Source organism: Schistocerca nitens, chromosome 5 (assembly GCF_023898315.1).
Source record: "Schistocerca nitens isolate TAMUIC-IGC-003100 chromosome 5, iqSchNite1.1, whole genome shotgun sequence".
Taxonomy (NCBI): domain Eukaryota; kingdom Metazoa; phylum Arthropoda; class Insecta; order Orthoptera; family Acrididae; genus Schistocerca; species Schistocerca nitens.
Window position 1 is genome coordinate 473,554,375 of NC_064618.1, and position 21,402 is coordinate 473,575,776.

At 45.8% G+C, this 21,402-nt stretch overlaps 1 protein-coding gene across 1 annotated transcript in view; it reads left to right on the forward strand.

Moving 5' to 3' along the window:
- LOC126260539 (zinc finger and SCAN domain-containing protein 5B-like) overlaps window positions 1-21,402 on the forward strand; it is a 74,567-nt gene that overhangs the window by 20,305 nt on the left and 32,860 nt on the right. The gene's annotated exons all lie outside the window — the stretch shown is intronic.

Here is a 21,402-nt window from a genome sequence, read left to right on the forward strand (position 1 = left end):
GCTCACAAACCCTCCTCCGTAAAAGCAATGCAACCTGTTTATCTTATTTTTTCTCACCGTGTGGTTCAAACATACAGGGTGCGGCGCTTAAATCAGGACCAATGAAACGTTTCTTTAAAAACACAATTATTAAAACGAAAGACAAATAAAAATGGAAACCCTTTTATATGTAAGTAGTCGCATCTTTCAAGACTAACGTTACTCAAAGTAAACCCCTTCGACCGCAATGACCGCCTCCAGTCTTGTTCTAAAAGCCATTGGCCTTGCCGCAGAGGTAACACCGGCCAGATCACCGATGTTAAGCGCTGTCCGACAGGCTGAGGATGGAGGACCATCCGGTGTGCCGAGCGCTGTTGGCGAGCGGGGTGCATTCAGCCCCTGTTAGGCAAACTGAGGAGCTACTTGATTGATCACACACACCCCTCCATACCCGCATCCAGTAACGCTGAGGCTGACACGGCGGCCAGTGGGTACCGTTGGGTCTTAATGGTCTGTTCGGGAGCAGTTTTTTCCGATCTTGTTCCTAAAGCGATCGCACGCATTCTTCAAAACAGCGCTGTCCATATTCGCGAATGCTATGCGTAGAGATGCGACATTAGGGTGCCTCGTCTTGTTGGTAACTCTTTGGACTACGCTCCAGACATACGAGTAGAAGTCGTGGAGGTCCAAATCCGGGCTCTTCGGGGGCCAGAAATCCTTTGACCAGAACTTGTTAACGTTGTCCGAGAGCCAGTTTTGCACTAAAGTGCTCATATGAGGTCCTCCTCTGCTATTCGACGCATTGTCCACTCGCTAAAATTCAAGACTGGCGCCAATTTCTTCAGCGATTGCCCCGGATCCACCGAAATCAGCGCCTGAGCTTCTTCAGTGACTGCCGCAGTTCTTGACAAGCGTTTCTTCCAATGACGTTTCCTCGCCGGTTAAGTGTAATCTTCCCCAGACTTCATCGAAGCATTATATTTGATCACAATATGGTAAAAAGTTGAGCTCGGGTACTCGAAGAACAGAACTATTTGAATGAGCGAACGCCAAGCGACAAGATTGTCAATAATTGCAGCTCTTCGGTTGTGCTCCGCACTTGTCCGAAACGTCTCTGCCATTTTGAGGTTCTGACTGTTTACTAGAAGCCTATCCTTTCATGAACACCGATCGCAACCTACGGCAGAACTACGACATGGTGACAAATTCGAATTGAAATTTGTCCGGATTTAAGGGCCGCACCCTGTACACAATTTTTATCTTTTTCCTGTCTAAAGTCATCTCCTCTTTCCACCATGCGCTAATCTTATCATTTCCACTTGCTTACTGCAGAAAATGCCATCGATAATCCGTTTGCATATTCTAGTCTGGTCCCACAATTTTTCATTTTTACTTCTCTGTGCAGCACTAACTTAATTATTCGAAGGCTCCACAGCATATACCCTATCCAGATCGGACTTCTTCTGCAAACACTTTCCCACAGAAACTTTATATCAAGAATTTTCTCTAGTACCTAATCATTTCGTACCTTATACGTGAATGCAATTTTAATATTCTTACATACTTAATGCGTGAGTGAAATTAATTAAATGCATTGTGATAACAGACAATCTTATAACGAAAATATTTTCTAACGTCATCACTCCACTATTTCTCAGTTGATGGCAACCTTTTCATTTCGAAAGATCTACTGCAGCTAACAACCCCGGTTACTATTGCCATCATACTTTTAGTCTAAGCTGTATACCCTAATTTTGGTGCTGCTGAACCTGCCGGTCTTTTCGTGTTCCCATTCTGTATCAACTTGCTATATAGGCCCGTAAACAGATACAGGAAAACACACACACACACACACACACACACACACACACACACACACACACACACGCACACGTTCGTTCCTTTTTATGGGCACGTGACGCGGCAAGGGGGTATACAAGGTGTCGCAAGAGGAATAGTTAATGTTCAGGGATACGGCAGGAAAGATAATTCGAAAGTCTAGTAAACATGATCTCTAAAATTCACACCGTACCTAAAGACCTATGAGCACCTGTTCATTAGAAAGGTGTACTTCACGGTAGTGAAGATGAATAAGTGCTGATAACTCTTAAGGCAGGCTGGATAGTTTTTTCTTGATTTGATACATACTACCACCTCGCAAAACATGGAAAGTAAAGAGCTTTCAGTAGAAGAAATGTATTTCACCGTGTCGAAGATCGAAATTCTCCTAGCTGACAAGGTATGCATTTAAAGCCGATGTTTACTGGACATTTTTGCTTCGAATGATCGTTCGTATTATGTCTCTGAATATTGACCATTTCTCCTGGGACCGTCTCTATAAGTGGAGCAAAGGCAAGTGATGTGTTTTTCTGGCGACTATACGGGCCGCATATTGAAAGACCACTGCCAAGAAGGACTACTACAAAGGGTAGCTTTTTATGACCTGGCGTCTAGGAACAGGTGTCTCGTAAAAGGCAAAACTTGGCGGCAGTTGGAAGGTAGGAGACGAGGTACTGGCAGAAGTAAAGCTGTGAGTACCGGGCGTGAGTCGTGCTTCGGTAGCTCAGATGGTAGAGCACTTGCCCGCGAAAGGCAAAGGTCCCGAGTTCGAGTCTCGGTCGGGCACACAGTTTTAATCTGCCAGGAAGTTTCATTTCAGCGCACACTCCGCTGCAGAGTGAAAATCTCATTCTGGAAACATCCCCCAGGCTGTCGCTAAGCCATGTCTCCGCAATATCCATTCTTTCTGGAGTGCTAGTTCTGCAAGGTTCGCAGGAGAGCTTCTGTAAAGTTTGGAAGGTAGGAGACAAGGTACTGGCAGAAGTAAAGCTGTGAGTACCGGGCGTGAGTCGTGCTTCGGTAGCTCAGATGGTAGAGCACTTGCCCGCGAAAGGCAAAGGTCCCGAGTTCGAGTCTCGATCGGGCACACAGTTTTAATCTGCCAGGAAGTTTCATATCAGCGCACACTCCGCCGTAGAGTGAAAATCTCATTCTGGAATATTGTAGTGCTTATGTGTGTGAATTCCTAAGGGACCAAATGGCTGAGGTCATCTGTCTCTAGACTTACACACTGCTTAAACTAAATTATGCTAAGAACAACACACACACCCACGCCTAAGGGAGGACTCGAACCTCCAGCGGGAGGGGCCGCGGAATCCGTGTCATGGCGCCTCAGATCGCTCAGCCACTTCGGAGGCGTGGCATTGCCGTACTTACATATAGCTGGTGCAACCATGAGTTTTTCATGTTACATTTACGACACTTTTTTTTACAAAAATATTTTGTTATTTACACGTTAACTGTATAGTAGTGAGCATGCTAATTATTCGTATGTCCCTATTATGTCTTTGATAAATTATGGCAGTTTAGGTGTTGGTAACTTCAGAAGCACATGCACTCACAACGTCCAACGAGCTTACGTTGGAAAAGAGAGATTATGGTCAAAGAGGTTAAGTCAAAGAAGTACAAAGATGTTACACATACACTTACGTAACAGATATCGCAAATTACGAAAATGAAATTGTTTCATGTTGGCCGAACCACAAAGTCGTTGAAAATTTATAGAATGATTGCTGGTAAATTATGTAAGGTTTAATTGACATTGTACTTTAGAAAAAAATGCTACCTATGTGGGGGTTATGAATTAAAGTTTTTTAAAGATGTAAACAAATGACTTGTTTGCAAGGAATACGTGTTCATTGAGAAGTAGGTGTGGGGATTTGGAGCTAAGGATGTGAATTCCGAGCTCTTCAAGAAGATTCATTTTCTTTCCTTTGCTGACAGTGTATAATATCTGCAGATTGCCATTAATGGCTGTAGCTGAGTGGCCATGTTCTTTCACATTTGTTGCAAAAGTGCATTTATCAAAATTATTTGGCCGGAAGGCCCCCATGTGTTCAAAGTATCTTATAGGGAAACACCTTCCTGTCTGGCCTATGGAGAACTGTGGCCAAATGTCACATAAAAGTTAGTGAATACCTGACTTGCTGTGACACTGGCTATTTGTCTTGTTGCAATGAACAATGTGCTGTTGTAGCTTATTGTTGGTGCTGAAGGTTATTTAAATACCACTGTCACGAAAAACGTTAGCTACTCGGTATGAACTTCTTCCTATAAATGCGAGGCGAGGTATTAAGCAAATGACCATGATGTTTTGATTCACCAGCGAGCAACCACGAGAGTTACCAGCTGAAAGACTAGCGATATTCAGCCTGCAAATAATGGATATGCGGCTGGTTCTTTTACTACGGTCAGAGATGAAAAGGCCTGTGTAAGTGGAACTCGACTGAACTTCACGTGCTCTTCAGTTACACACGCTACACAAGAATTAAAATGTGTCCGAACAGTTTGCCCGCGAGAGACGGAAAGAATAACCAGTGTGTCGTCCTACCATGTAAGAGAGTTGTGCGCTCTCTCTTCACCGCTATCGGGAACAAAAAGGTTCAGATGATGGCTAAAGGGTTCCCGAGAAGTCTTTAGAGCTCTGAGAGAAGAGAGCTGTAGTCCATTGACGTAAAGGGCTGGGTTCGTCTTACAGAGGGTGGGAGGCGTCCATTGTAATTAGAGTGCTTCTTTTGTGAATGGGAGAAGTGCATTTCATTTTCGCCTGTTAATATGGTTAGAATTCCGACTTCAAATGGACGAGGTGTGCGCTTTGTGCTGTGCGATTTCGTCGGCGCGCCCTGGGCACTTCCCCACCGCCGTAATTAAAATATTCGCTTTGTTTCGTTGCAAAGTCCATGACTGCTCTTTTTACTCATTTTACCACATTACCTGAGGCATGCAGAATACTTCTGAGGGAGAGAGATTACATTAAACGCTGAATTTTGTTTAACAGGAGCAGGAGGGAAAAAATGAGACTCGGCAAACGTACCTTGCTTGCCACTGCTTTTAGGCTCATATTCTTCTAGGTTCTGAAAGGAGAGGAAGATTCTGGTTTTGTGGTACGTCGATGTATAAATAATTAAAGACAGGGCCGAGCTCGGGTTGTACAAGAACGTCGGGCATCATGTCGTTTAAGGGACTGTCATAGCATTTGCCTAAAATGATTCGGAGAAATCGCGATAAACGTAAATGTGTATGGTCTAAAGGGAATTTGTATTCAGTTGCTCCACGATGCGAGTCCTGGTCCTTAACCACTGCATTACCTCCGTCGGCAATACACTATATATTATACGCATGTTTCAGCAGGAATAGTAAATACTTCACGAAATAGTCTCTCTCTCTCTCTCTCTCTCTCTCTCTCTCTCTCCTCTCTCTCTATTCATTTAGTTGATTCCGACTCTCCCTGACCCCACGAGCTAAAGCGTGCCAGTTTCTTCTGTCATTCACTTTCTCTGTGTGTGTGTGGTTTGAGGTTTTCGGGCGCTAAACAGCATGGTCATCAGCGCCCAAACGCATAGAAACAGGAACACATGCGGTGAAGGGACGAAGACGGACAGCGAACAAGGAGAACGGCTAAAAGACACAGGCCTGACGCAGTTCCAAATCCTCAGAGGCAAAACAAGAGGAGAAGAAACGCGTTAAAAAAGGAAAGGAAACAAAAGGAAAAGAGAACAGAAATCGAAGTGAAACAAGTAGGTAATCGTGACTGGCGGACCTTTTACCTAAAACCTGGGTGAGCCCGTCACCCAGCAGCACATTAAAATCCTCTCCCTAAAATCAGAGGCAACAAATTGGACAGGACACAAAACCGTAAGACCTTAACCTTTGCGTCGTCTTGCAAAATAGAGGGCAAATCCGGTGGCAAGGAAACCACCGCCCTCTGGTCAGAGAATAAAGGACAGTCAAGTAAAATGTGGCGGACAGTAATCTGGACGCCACAAGCACTGCAGATTGGGGGGTCCTCCCGCCGGAGTAAAAAACCATGCGTGAAGGGACTGTGCCCGATGCGGAGGCGAGTGAGGAGAACCTCATCCCGCCTGCATGACTGGTAGGACGTACGCCATGGCCGCGTGGTGGCCTTGACCAGACGCAGCTTATTTTCACCGACTGCCAGCCACTCCTCTTCCCATTGACGCATAACCTGAAAACGCAAAAGGGAGGTAACAGCATGGAGGGCGACGGCAATTTCAACAACGTGAGGGAGGGAACATGCATCTTTGGCAGCCACATCCGTCAGTTCGTTTCCCCTAATACCCACGTGCCCCGGCACCCAGCAAAAAGAAACCTCCTTCCCCTGCCGTTGCAGGTGGAGTAGGGCATCATGGATGTTCTGGACGACCATACCCGCTGGGTACAAGTGTTGCATGGTCTGAAGGGCACTCAGGGAGTCAGAACAGATGAGAAAGTTAAGACTGGGAACACATCTCATCTGCTCCAATGCCCGCAAGATCGCAAACAATTCGGTATCAAAGATGGTAAACGCCGCAGGAAGCCGTAACTTGACGACTCGATCAGGGAAAACAACAGCACAACCAACAGAGCCTTTGCAGGTTGGAATCCATTACTTCTGCGATGTAATCGATCCATCTCATCCTTTACTGCCGTCTCCTCCTTTTGCCCTCGATCTTTCTCAGTATTAAGGTGGCTTGCGTGTGGTCGCCTGGAAAAATACCAACAATTTTCATAAACTCTACTCGGCTCTGACTGAAAAAAGTGAATTGTTAATGGGATGAAAACTGCGGGACAGTAGGATTGTTTTTCGCTAAAGATTTTGATATACAATTAATCACATTAGTTTTCACATTGACTTGATTACAATTTTTTCTGAAGATCAGTGGATTACATGTTTACATACCGGTGCATACTTGGAATCTACCCACTTATCAACTATATTACGTACATGTATGAAACTTTAAGTACACATAAACAACAAGTCTACCTACAAGATAGGCTACAGTCACGTCATTTCAGCAACAAGGTTTTCTTCTAGAAATACGAGTATTTAACCTGATAATCAAAATGAAGATTACTTTTTTATAATTTATCAGTAAGTATTTTCCTTCCTGTTGATAGTATGTTAGTGTCTGTTGTTTAATTTCGTCCAAACAGTACCCTACAACATCCCAAAACAGTTCAGACTAAATGTGCATAAAATAAACATATAAAAAAATTTAATTCTCGGTAAATTCGATTCAAAGATATACACTCCTGGAAATTGAAATAAGAACACCGTGAATTCATTGTCCCAGGAAGGGGAAACTTTATTGACACATTCCTGGGGTCAGATACATCACATGATCACACTGACAGAACCACAGGCACATAGACACAGGCAACAGAGCATGCACAATGTCGGCACTAGTACAGTGTATATCCACCTTTCGCAGCAATGCAGGCTGCTATTCTCCCATGGAGACGATCGTAGAGATGCTGGATGTAGTCCTGTGGAACGGCTTGCCATGCCATTTCCACCTGGCGCCTCAGTTGGACCAGCGTTCGTGCTGGACGTGCAGACCGCGTGAGACGACGCTTCATCCAGTCCCAAACATGCTCAATGGGGGCAGATCCGGAGATCTTGCTGGCCAGGGTAGTTGACTTACACCTTCTAGAGCACGTTGGGTGGCACGGGATACATGCGGACGTGCATTGTCCTGTTGGAACAGCAAGTTCCCTTGCCGGTCTAGGAATGGTAGAACGATGGGTTCGATGACGGTTTGGATGTACCGTGCACTATTCAGTGTCCCCTCGACGATCACCAGTGGTGTACGGCCAGTGTAGGAGATCGCTCCCCACACCATGACGCCGGGTGTTGGCCCTGTGTGCCTCGGTCGTATGCAGTCCTGATTGTGGCGCTCACCTGCACGGCGCCAAACACGCATACGACCATCATTGGCACCAAGGCAGAAGCGACTCTCATCGCTGAAGACGACACGTCTCCATTCGTCCCTCCATTCACGCCTGTCGCGACACCACTGGAGGCGGGCTGCACGATGTTGGGGCGTGAGCGGAAGACGGCCTAACGGTGTGCGGGACCGTAGCCCAGCTTCATGGAGACGGTTGCGAATGGTCCTCGCCGATACCCCAGGAGCAACAGTGTCCCTAATTTGCTGGGAAGTGGCGGTGCGGTCCCCTACGGCACTGCGTAGGATCCTACGGTCTTGGCGTGCATCCGTGCGTCGCTGCGGTCCGGTCCCAGGTCGACGGGCACGTGCACCTTCCGCCGACCACTGGCGACAACATCGATGTACTGTGGAGACCTCACGCCCCACGTGTTGAGCAATTCGGCGGTACGTCCACCTGGCCTCCCGCATGCCCACTATACGCCCTCGCTCAAAGTCCGTCAACTGCACATAGGGTTCACGTCCACGCTGTCGCGGCATGCTACCAGTGTTAAAGACTGCGATGGAGCTCCGTATGCCACGGCAAACTGGCTGACACTGACGGCGGCGGTGCACAAATGCTGCGCAGCTAGCGCCATTCGACGGCCAACACCGCGGTTCCTGGTGTGTCCGCTGTGCCGTGCGTGTGATCATTGCTTGTACAGCCCTCTCGCAGTGTCCGGAGCAAGTATGGTGGGTCTGACACACCGGTGTCAATGTGTTCTTTTTTCCATTTCCAGGAGTGTATTTGATCACTGGCGACACCATTGTGGTTTCTAATACATTCCAGTAGCATAATCTTCTTAGTTTACACGTCCTTCATCTACTGCGTATTCTTGTTTCCCCTGGTTATTCTGGCGTCTTCAGTTGCCTCAAGCACGCACTTTTCAGCTATGGCCGCCCTCATGCAATCAATTGCCAACAGTGACTCTTATCATATTGAACCCAGAATATATTCCTAGCAGCTCTAGAATTTCACAGCTGCTAACTGCCCCACATAAAAACAAATTACGGGCTTAATAACTTTCAAGAATGACCAAATAGCAGCAACTCAAATGACAGAAAGGCAAATAACACTTAAAAACCAAATATCTGCAAGGGAAACTTAAGAGCGTCGCAAAGCGCATCTTCTAACAGGGCTGTCAGCCTGTAAAACAGTTGTATAGTGTATGTTTCTCGAACAGGAGTCTAATGACATCACCGACGAGTAAAAGCAGCGCAAACTAAGGTGTGGAAGCACACCGAGAGATTCTGAATTTCTTTTTTAAACGACTTCCTGATGTCCAATCCAGTTATTTTGACCACTATGTTGTTCAAAAAGGTCTAAACCTCGACTTAAGATGATAAACAAAAAAATCGGTTTTTTAAGCGGATACAGAGGCAAATTACGTTAATGTCTTCTCCAGCGAATCACGTTTCCTCATAATGCGCCCAAATTAGGTTAGTTGTTTCTTCAGTATCGGACTTTCCAAACAGCAAGCTGGTTTTATTTGCTGTAATACTGACATGTTCGTTCTCTTTGCTGTCCAAGGAACTCTTAAGAAGTTTTCTTCAACACCACACTTCTTAAATGTCTGTCCTTCACCGAACAGCTTTCCTTATTGTCCAGTTCTCACGTCCGTACATCACTACCGGTTAGACCATAGCCCTTGCTATACGGAACTTCGTTGTTAAAGTTATGTCTCTGCTCCTTAAAACATTGTCGAAGTTGAACATTGCCTTTCTGCCAAGTAACAAGCATCTCTTGATTTCGTGCTGCAGTCGCCATCAGCAGGAATCTTGGAGTCGAGATAACTGAACATTGTTTCACCCCCTATGTGCCATGAAATGATAGGTATAGTTACAGTATTAGTTTTTTTGACATTCAGCATAGACCAGCTTAGCGCCTACTGCTTCAGTGAGAGAGGATCTTTTAACTTTTCTTCACTATCCGCCATCGCTATAGTATCATCTTCTTATTTAATGTTATTTATATTTAAATAGCAAGTATAAATATACATAACCCTAGGAGGTGGTAATCGACGGATCAACCAATAAATGAGTATTCCTTCCTTCTACTTATATCTCATGAAAAGCTCATGAAGGGCACCATTGGGGCAAAAGGTGTTCTAGGGGTCCGATATAAACCACCAACCCTCTCCGAACCGAACCCACATGTTACTCCCCTGAAGTGAATGCCTCTTATTGCACATCATCATGATCAATGAAGTAACCATGTATAGGGAGTTCCTGCTGCCCCTACCGTCGTCGTTATACGCAACGCGCAGTGTGTATCTGGCCTTCAAAAACTACGCGCGAGATTTTCATATTCCGTCGCTCGCTACGCGCAGTTTGTCCTGCAGATAAAAATGTACAGTACCTTTTTGTAAGAAATTTAATATAGCTAAATTTTGTACTGGGATTCGTTTTCGCTGAGGGCCAGGGTTTTCCAATTATTCAAGAAAAACGTATTAACGTGACCTTCAAACGCACCTCCACCCCCACACTCATCCCTCACCAGTCACGACTTCTAATACATTGTTCGTGGCACTCCCTCATACCACCGTACAGAAATTTCCGACTACTCGTATTATTGCCGATATTCGACTATTTTTGTCTCTATTGATTGGGCTGTTACACCACCAAAATTGACGGCTATTTCGTTAACATTGTTAATTTAAACATGCCCGTGAAGGCAAAGAAAGAAAAACGACTTTTGTAAACGTTACGCTGAAACTAATGACGTTGCGAATTAGATCCGAACTTAAGCCCTTAGAAGCGCAGTAGTTTCAAAAAAAATGGTTAAAATGGTTCTGGGCACTATGGGACTTAACATCTGTGGTCATCAGCCCCCTAGAACTTAGAACTACCTAAACCTAACTAACATCCATGCCCGAGGCAGGATTCGAACCTGCGACCGTAGCAGTCGCGCGGTTCCGGACTGCGCGCCTAGAACCGCGAGACCACCGCGGCCGGCCGCAGTAGTTTCTTAGTCAGATTAAAGCGAGGTAATTGTTTATTTTATGCTATTAAAATTCAGAAAATTGTTAGGTCTAATTTATACAAATAACAGTTTAACAATTTGTGTTTGCCTATGCCAGAGGCGTAATAAGGCCAGTCAATTAAAACCAAAATTGTCGAATGTGGAAAACAATTCGGGCAGTTGCTAATTTTTTTTTTACAAAGGTAGGAAAGTGTACCATGAAGAACATATTAGAAATACTGACTGGTGAGGGATGAATATGGCAGTCGACGTGCGTTTGAAGGTAATTTGAATAAATGAAAAAGCTTCACCTGAAACGAAACGTATACCTACACAAATCTCTACTACAATACATTTCTTACGAAACGGTCCTGTTAATTTTCCCTGTAGGACTAACAGTCAGCGCGTATCGAGCGAGCGATGGAATATGAAAATATCCCGAGTAGTTTTTCAAGGACCGCTAATATAGCATTGCGGGTTGCATAAAACGACATCGTTAGGGGCAGCTGAATCGCCCTGTATAGTTAATATCATCCATGTTGTTTACCTATTTTAGTAACAGTGGGTCAGATTAAGTAACGAAAGTTAAAACTTACTTCCATAAGAATGCATTGGCAGAAAAATTTCTATGATTTAGTGGTTCTGCATGTAAATTCAAGAAACGTGTCGGGTTTATTGTTTGCGTCAGGTGTGGTCAGCGTGTGAACGTGCTCCTTAGCCGGCTGGAATGTTTCCTATAGATGATCAGGCATCAAGCCAATCAACGCGGGTTGATGCATGTAAAAATATCAACTGATGTGGCAAAATTTTCTGTTGTAACAAGAACAGCCTACAGGTACGTTCTCCCATAACTTTTCAATGAAATATACTGCTAGCGAGAAATTCTAGATTTCTTGGCCGTATAGTTGCTAGCTGACGCTTTTCGTTGTCTACGTCCTCGCTAGCAGAAAACGCCAGACGGCAACAAACAAAAGTTTCCGCCTCAAGTGCCTGTTGATGGTGGGTGGGGGGCTACCCCCCTCTCCCCTCCCCGCTTACGATTTTAATCACGGCCCGGTCGTACCCCGGCAGCCGTCTCGAGTGTCGCTGCTCCTTACTTGTTTGCAGCGACAAATGTTTAATTGGAATAGTTGTCTGGATCGCGCCGCGCTGCGCCGCGCCGCTTTCACAAGTTCGGCAATTTAATCCTGCAGCGGACAAGGGCACGCCGCGGCCCGGCGTTCGGAGAGCGGTCACAGAGTTTGTCCTATAGTCGGTGCGCGCCGGGCTGTTTTCCCTTATTTTCAGTCCTTAGTTAGCTGCTGCACCGAGGCGTGCTGCACTCCACTGCGTGGACTTCGGAACCCGCTGTTAATTCTGTCTGGCCAGCGCCAAACATCGAGGGAGTTACGACGCCGCTAACAGCGAGCACGCAAAGTAGTGGTGCATTTCTATAGCGCAGTAAACAAGCAGGTTTACATACAGTGTTTGTCAGGGAATCTGCGACAAGTTGATATACAGGTCAGTAGGGACACATCCCAGTACATTAAATTTGTTGCCAAACTCGCAGCTTGGCTTCAGGAAAGGAATGTCCACCAAATGAGCTATCTATTATTTTGGGTGTGAGGCACTAATGGGCGTAAACGATTGGTTGAGGAGTGTAGATATTTTCCTTAATTTAACAATAACGTTTGATTGTGTGGACAGTGCAACACTTTTGTAAGGTAAAATAAGTATTACGTGTTTAGGCAGGCTAAAAGTGACGATAATATCATTGAGCTGTCCCTGTTGCGGGGATCATTTAATGTGCGAGCAGCAGGGGATGTGGACACTGCGGCGTATGGAGGAGGTTTGGATCGGTCCGAGGAGCGTGCACGGATAGCCGAAGCCGTTGACGTGACCGCTCGCGATAAGCAGGAAATCCAGGCTCGTGTTCGGGTCCGGTACAAATTTTCATATGTTGCTAGTAAATCGTATAGTCATTGTACGACCGTATTCCCAATTTGGTAATGCACATTATAATTTAATACGGCTGTCAATCGCCAGTAGTGTCTACTGCTGCGCACATGCATGCATGTCCGAAGCTACATTACATCAAACTATACAAACACTGCCCTATTGTACGCCAAGTTGAAAGGTTTCATTGTAGCTCATTCCTTGTATTGTGTACAGGAGACCTTCACAGTAGCCGAGAACTTTTCTGTACAATGTGCTTTTTATTCGCATACTTTCTCACGATCCTTTCGTATGATACTAATTCTTTTGTTTATAAATGTTATAATCAGCATTCTGTAAACTATGTCCTGACTCGTTCCATGGCGAAATGGGTGGCATGGTCGTATGGAAGGTGATAAATATATAATTGACACTTGTGCTACACCTGGCAAATAGGACAATGTTTTCTGTATTAAAGAGGTATTCTTCTGCACTGTGACATGGCCCAGTAGGCTCCATGGAGCATCTTCACGAAGATGCCGTTGTATACAGAAAAAGCTGCGCGGGGTAGCCGCGCGGTGTAGAGACGCCTTGCCAGGGTCCGCGCGGCTCCCTCCGTCGTGCATGTGTGTATGTGTTGTCCTTAGCGTAAGTTAGATTAAGTAATGTGTAAGCCTAGGGACCGATGGCCTCAGCAGTTTCGGTCCCACCACAAATTTCCAATTTAGACAGAAAAGTCGCAACACTAGAAAACTGTAGCAAAATACAGCAATACCTACATAGTTTCGACGCTTGCTGTGGGGATTGCAGTTTACCCTCAAATAAGTAAAATTAGGCTGAGAGACCCTTTATTTGTACCCTCAAATAAGTAAAATTAGGCTGAGAGACCCTTAATTTGAAGACAAAACTGTAGCAAAATACAGCAATACCTACATAGTTTCGACGCTTGCTGTGGGGATTGGAGTTTACCCTCAAATAAGTAAAATTAGGCTGAGAGACCCTTTATTTGTACCCTCAAATAAGTAAAATTAGGCTGAGAGACCCTTTATTTGAAGACTTCACAATTGCAGAGCAATCTTAGGAAGCAGTCACTGACAGAAAGTAAAACGACCACATAAAACTAGCTGCGAGTACGCCAGATGCTCAGCCTGAGATTCAATGGAAGAATCCTCAGTAAGTGTAGTCCACTTACCAAGGATGCAGCTTGAAAAATTACCGTTCTACCGTTACTTGAGTATTGCTTGTGAAGAAAGAAAAGTTAAATTAATTACATAAAATATAGTTTTGGCAACAAGAACTGATTATCTTACGAAAGTCTCAAAATAAATCTCATTCTAAATGAAAATGTGTAGTTACAGTGGTACGAAGTATACTGTATGGTATCAAAATGGGTCGGAGAGGAAAACACAGTGACTTCTAACGTGGACTATGCACTGCATGTCACCTGACTAACAGATCCATCAGGGACATTTCAATCCATCTAAAGCTGCCCAAGTCGACTGTTGGGGATGTGATAATGAAGTGGAAACGCGAAGAAGCGACCACAGCTGAACCCAGTCAGACGTCATTGCTGACGGACAGTGACCGCCGAGCACTGCGGACGGTGGTTCTAAAAAATCGTATGAAGTCAGTGGAAATAATCAATCGTCAGTTCCAAGTGGTTCCAGCAGTCTAGCTAACACGATGACTGTGGGTAGGGTCTTAAAAGAAAATGGGGTACAATGCTCAAGCAGCTCCTCATAAGCTACACATTTATCTAGTCACTCCTAAGTGATGTTTGAGGATATGTAAAGAGCGGCGTCATTGGAAACGAGTGATTTTGATGAATCACGTTATAACTTGTGGAAGGTTTTGGGTTGGCCAAATCACCGGCAAGCAGCGAAGTACGGAGGAGCTGTGTTGACGGAGTGGGGATCTCTTTCGTGGTTAGGATGTGGTCGCCTTACAGAGCTGAAGAAACTGTGGAAGCATATGGACACATTTGACAACATTGACTGATTGTATCAGCATGATCATCCGCAGTGGCATGAAGCAGCTTCTGTGAGGCAATGATCTGTGGACAATAACATTCTTGAAATGGACTGGCGTGCCCAGAGTTTGGACCTGAACCCAATGGAACTTCCGGCCGGTGTGGCCGTGCGGTTATAGGCGCTACAGTCTGGAACCGCGTGTCCGCTACGGTCGCAGGTTCGAATCCTGCCTCGGGCATGGATGAGTGTGATGTCCTTAGGTTAGTTAGGTTTAAGTAGTTCTAAGTTCTAGGCGACTGATGACCACAGATGTTAAGTCCCATAGTGCTCAGAGCCATTTGAACCCAAAGGAACCGTCCGCAGCTCGTGGTCGTGCGATAGCGTTCTCGCTTCCCACGCCCGGGTTCCCGGGTTTGATTCCCGGCGGGGTCAGGGATTTTCTCTGCCTCGTGATGACTGGGTGTTGTGTGCTATCCTTAGGTTAGTTAGGTTTAAGTAGTTTTAAGTTCTAGGTGACTGATGACCATAGATGTTACGTCCCATAGTGCTCAGAGCCATTTGAACCATTTGAACCCAGTGGACCTCCTTTGGGATGAGTTAGAATGCCGGCTTCGCCCCAGCACGCAACATCACTACTTCTTCTGATTTCGGCTATTGAGGAAGAATGGGGTGCCTTTCCTCCACAGACTACGTCACATCATTTAAAGTGTTCCCAACAGATCTCAATCCATCATAAAGTCAAAGGATGTGTCTGGGCATTTTTGATCAGATTTGTCGGATTGCACATTATGTGAACTAGTACATCGTGATATGAGCTAGCGCTAATTGGCGGATTCAGATGATTCCCTGCAACGAAAGGCAACCCACAAGAAATGTTTCCGATTTTAGACATAAGTTTTATACCACACGACTTTTACTTCGAGTTTTCTGCCTTTCTTTAATCACCACCAAGTGGTTGCTTCTGTTCCAGAAAGTAGTGGTTGCCCCGAGAGGAGACGGCGAGTCTAAAACTGAGAAAAAATTATATCGCTGAAAGGGCCGCGGAGGATTTTTTTAATAATGCTGCCCTTTTGTCTCTGCTCTTCTTCGCTTAAGACGTGCGTTTCAGAAACAGCGCTGCGTTAGGGCTTACTTCCAACCACTTCGGCGAGGGAGAGGGTATGCTGAGAGAAGGCAGGAGCTTTGTTAAAACTTTTGCGGAAGTTCTCTGGAATACCGTTTCCGCGGCCGATTCCGAAGGCGCGCTCTTCGCCTTCGAAAGTATTTCGGCGTCCAAGTAAAGAGAGAAAAATAGAAAGGCAAGGGGTTTCTTCCGAATCCTTTTACACGGAAGCGCGGAAATGTTACCGTAACAAACTGTTGGTACAAGAATTTCATTAAAATATGTATCGGGCCAGCGGCCGCGTTCGCAGGGAGAAGTTTGGCCGCGAGTGCGCATTGTTTGAGTCCTGCAGCGGTGAAGAATACCCCAGAATGTCAGGCCGGCTCTTTGGGAGTCCCGCCGCTCCCCCCCCCCCCCCCCCCCCTTCGTCCGCACCACTCCAAACGTCCTCATTTCCTGCGCCCGCAGTCGGTCGCCCCCGTTATCTGACGCGAAAGTTGAAACTAGGAGGAGGAGGAGGAGGAGGAGGAGGGGAAAAAAAGGAAAGAAAAAGGATGAACGGGGGCGCACTCTGGTGAGGAATATTTGCAGTCCTAAATTCCTGGCGGAGTCGCAGGATTGCACGGATGGCAGACGCGCAGCTGCGTGAGCGAGGATACTCTCCACAGAGATTGTGTGTTGGACTGCGTGCTCATCTTGGACGCTCTACGCTGCGAGGCGAGCTTGCGCTCTTGTCTACGTAAACACACTTCTCCTTACTCGCGCAGGGAACAGTTTGCCAGTCCAGTCTGTGCACCGACATTGACTGTCACAGCTGGAATCCGTCCACATGATGGTTCAGGCGACATCGGAGACACGTTAGCCTTTTCCGCAATGATCCACACTATCGTGTGGATTCAGTTCTTACCTTTTCTGTCGGAATGAGTTTCTTGCCTTGCTTCCAACCATCCCGCATTGATTGTGCAGGTTCCGCGCTTCGTACACTGCTTCTATACCCTCCCAGGCCTCTAACAACAGTAATCAAACACAAACAACACTGATGTACGAGAGTTACACACACGAAATAATGGTGTATTATCTATTTTGCCACGTAATCTCCATCCTGTTGTAAGACCTCCCTCCAGCGCGAAACATGGCCGTGTATGCCCTATCGGTATCAATTCGTGTGCCGGCGGGAGTGGCCGAGCGGTTCAAGGCGCTACAGTCTGGAACCGCGCTACCGCTGCGGTCGCAGGTTCGAATCCTGCCTCGGGCATGGATGTGTGTGATGTCCTTAGGTTAGTTAGGTTTAAGTAGTTCTAAGTTCTAGGGGACTGATGACCTCAGCAGTGGTGGAGCTAGTGCTTCACTGTGTGAATCACCTCCTCATCGTCGTCAAAATGTCTTCCACGTATCTCATCCCTTAATGGTCCAAACAAGTGGAAGTCCGAGAGGGCTAGGTAAGGTGTGTCGAATGTGACAGCCGTGGATGACCTCCCCGCTGCAAATCGTGCTCCCCCGAACCACCTTCTTACCCTCCGTGGCCAGCTATTAACTGTACTTCTGTCGACAGGAGATGGTCCATAGACTTTGGACAAGCGCTTGTGAATATTCCCCACATTCTCCTCAGTGAGAAATTCTATGACGGCACGTTACTTGTAGCATACATCACCTTCCGACGCCATTTTGAAATTGTCCTGCAGCTGTGCCATCTGTCAGAAGTGACGGTAACTTGGCGCGCTCACTCAGGAGACTTCAAATAATACATGTGTAACGTTTCGCATTCGAAGCATTGTTTTCAAAATGGTTCAATTGGCTCTGAGCAATATGGAACTTCTGAGGACATCAGTCCCCTAGAACTTAGAACTACTTAAACCTAACTAACCTAAAGATATCACACACATCCACGCCCGACGCAGGATTCGAACCTGCGACCGTAGCGGTCGCGCGGCTCCAGACTGTAGCGCCTAGAACCGCTCGGCCACGCCGGCCGGCAGCATTGTTTTCTGCTGAGATAAAGAATACGATGCATAACTTTCTGGGCAACGTGCACGAAGTTACAAAGACATCCACTAATTCTTCTGGGTGCTCCACTTTTCATGTCATCCACTGTATTTTTGTTGTTTGTCTTAACTTGATGCCAATAGATGTCGGAACAAGTAATTGGCTCAAATGGCTCTAAGCACTATAGGACTTAACATCTGAGATCATCAGTCCACTAGACTTAGAACTACTTAAATATAACTAACCTAAGGACATCACACACATCCATGGCCGAGGCAGGATTCAAACCTGCGACCGTATCAGCAGCGCGGTTCTGGACTGAAGCGCGCAGAACCGCTCGGTCACATCGCCCCGCAAGTAATTGGCTTTTGTTAATACAAATCTTAGCCGGGTCAACAGCTCGTAATTGAGTTGTTTCAGCGAATTTCTGGGCATGAGCGTTTGTAAAAAGTATGTAATGTTATACTATCGATTGTTGTCAGTAATGCCTACGTATAGTAATTTTTCGTTAAGTCTGTACTAGAACGATTGTGTGGATTAGATGTTTATTGCATAACTTCAGCCCTGAATGGAATGTGTTATTTGCTCGCTCTATCTGTACTTTCTGTTCAAGTTTGTATGGAAAGCTTTCCGCTGTGGCCGAGCGGTTGTAGGCGCTCCAGGCTGGAACCGCGCTACTGCTACGATCGCAGGTTCGAATCCTGCCTCGGGCATGGATGTGTGTGATGTCAAAATGGTTCAAATGGCTCTGAGCACTATGGGACTCAACTGCCGTGGTCATCAGTCCCCTAGAACTTAGAACTACTTAAACCTAACTAACCTAAGGACAGCACACACATCCATGCCCGAGGCAGGATTCGAACCTGCGACCGTAGCAGTCGCACGGTTCCGGACTGCGCGCCTAGAACCGCCAGACCACCGCGACCGGCGTGTGATGTCCTTAGGTTAGTTAGGTTTAAGTAGTTCTAAGTCTAGGCGACTGATGACCTCAGATGTTAAGTCCCATAGTGCTTAGAGCCATTTGAACCATTTTTGGGAAAGATTTGATGCATATCAGTTTTTTTATATGCAGGATCAGCAGAAAATTAGATTCGTGCTCCGTTAAAAAATGGTTCAAATGGCTCTGAGCACTATGGGACTCAACATCTTAGGTCATAAGTCCCCTAGAACTTAGAACTACTTAAACCTAACTAACCTAAGGACAGCACACACACATCCATGCTCGAGGCAGGATTCGAACCTGCGACCGTAGCAGTCGCACGGTTCCGGACTGCGCGCCTAGAACCGCGAGACCACCGCGGCCGGCGTGTGATGTCCTTAGGTTAGTTAGGTTTAAGTAGTTCTAAGTCTAGGCGACTGATGACCTCAGATGTTAAGTCCCATAGTGCTTAGAGCCATTTGAACCATTTTTGGGAAAGATTTGATGCATATCAGTTTTTTTATATGCAGGATCAGCAGAAAATTAGATTCGTGCTCCGTTAGTCACTTATGATTTGAGTGGCATTTCCTCAGATGATAAATTTCTGCTTTCCCCCTTCATATATAGTCACCAGCAGACGACTCATCTATGATTTTAGCACCGAAGAAGTTACTGAAGCGCCCAGAACTTTGTGTTACAGAAAACGCTAGCCCACTGCTGTTCTGGAGATGAAATTTCACTGAGCAGCCTTAGGTTCAAAACCAAAAAGTATACTCTGATTACTGCCCTTAACAGAGCCTTCAAGTATCAACTGCTGGTTTCAGCGCAGGGAGCACTACCGGGAAAACCAGACAGCGAAAAAGAACATTATGAATTTCGAATGTCCTTATCAGTGGATATTTTGTCTTGTTCGGACAGAAAGAGGAGTGCAGGAAAGGGTGAGGCACTATTACAAGAAGATTTAGGTACCCCAAAAAAGATGTTAATATACACACCTCGTTCAGTATCATGTGTGGGCAAGAGATGCGACGGGCACGTTAACTGGTCTGCTAGCAGCAGATGACATTTTGTCACCACGAAGAAGTGTTACTTCGAATAAACATGTACGTTTCCTCATAATATGAAATATGTGGCAATTAGTCAGAAGACAAGGTGAAATAAAACTTGATTCACACCGTCGTGGAAGTAGTTTTTTCATTAAAATGTTACTGACATAATTTTTTACTATTCCTTCCCTCGTCTAATATGCCAAAATATTCACAGAATTCAACTTATGTGACTATTTTCTTAAAAAAATGTTCGGGATGGAAGGGGTTAGGATATTACGGTATGGGCCAGACTGAAGGGGCAAGCATCATATCAGCATCTACTCTTTCCTCAGCGGTTTGCCAGAAACATCTATTTCAAACGACCAGGAACGTAAATTGCTTCGAAAAATAAAATATGGCGGTTCAAGAGGGAGGGATTCCAACCAGGTGACTCTCCATCCACTATCCTCAATATAACCACATTTGAATGCCTGCTTTACACCTACTTTTGAAGTGAGTCCTCTGCTCATGGCATGCTGCAATGGCACCGTGTGGTACCGATCACACACGACGCCACATATGATGCGTAATGGCATAGTCTACGATATAGCGTCAGGTGAGTTGATTCGTGAGGGTGTAAATGTTACGGTGCAGATTATGGCATTAGAGTTGATGCAAGAGTTAAATACAAGAAAACGAGAACGCTGATGTTTTGAAAATGTACTTTGCGGTAATAGAATTGGGGCGATAAGTACACTTACAAAGTAAATAACTCCAGACGACGACATACTGTCTGCTACGGCCAGCCAATAACCAACTGACTTGCAAGTATCATCTGCAGGCGCACCAGTCTTCCGAGACTATTGACGTAGGACTTTCGAATACTTCTAATTTTTCCTTTTGCAACTATCATATTTGCTTTGGAAAATGAGGCAGATCTGATTGGAAAGGAGGTAAATAGTTGTAATGGAGTAATGAGTGCGAACGGAACAGAGACAGACTTATTTTTGTTGGTTTAGTACGTACGTCATTAACTGTCTCTTCAGGCTGCAGCTGTTACTCAGTTCTGCGATATAATGAGGTAGATCAATCCAGAAGCTACTTCCTCCTGCTGCAAAGCACTTCGAAGAAGCGGCTGATAGACGGAATGGGTCATAAACGATTTTGTTTTGATGGCAACTGTTGTTTTTGGTGTGTTGTTCAGACAAGAATGTTAAGGACGAGGGCAAGTACCAGCATGTTGATAAGACGGTGGAGGAGGCAGGTTGTGTGGAAATCTCTGCGCTTGTCTGCACGTAGCAAAGGTAGCTGTACATGAGATCCAGAATGAGATTTTCACTCTGCAGCGGAGTGTGCGCTGATATGAAACTTCCTGGCAGATTAAAACTGTGTGCCCGACCGAGACTCGAACTCGGGACCTTTGCCTTTCGCGGGCAAGTGCTCTACCATCTGAGCTACCGAAACACGATTCACGCCCGGTACTCACAGCTTTACTTCTGCCGGCATCTCGTCTCCTACCTTCCAAACAAAGGAGAGCTTCTGTAAAGTTTGGAAGGTAGGAGACGAAATACTGGCAGAAGTAAAGCTGTGAGTACCGGGCGTGAGTCGTGCTTCGGTAGCTCAGATGGTAGAGCACTTGCCCGCGAAAGGCAAAGGTCCCGAGTTCGAGTCTCGGTTACTGTTTTTGGACTTTGTTATAACTGGACGTCATCCGCATACACTAGGACAGAACTGACACTTTATTAATGCACAATAAAAACAGAAGAGGATCTAACACCGAGC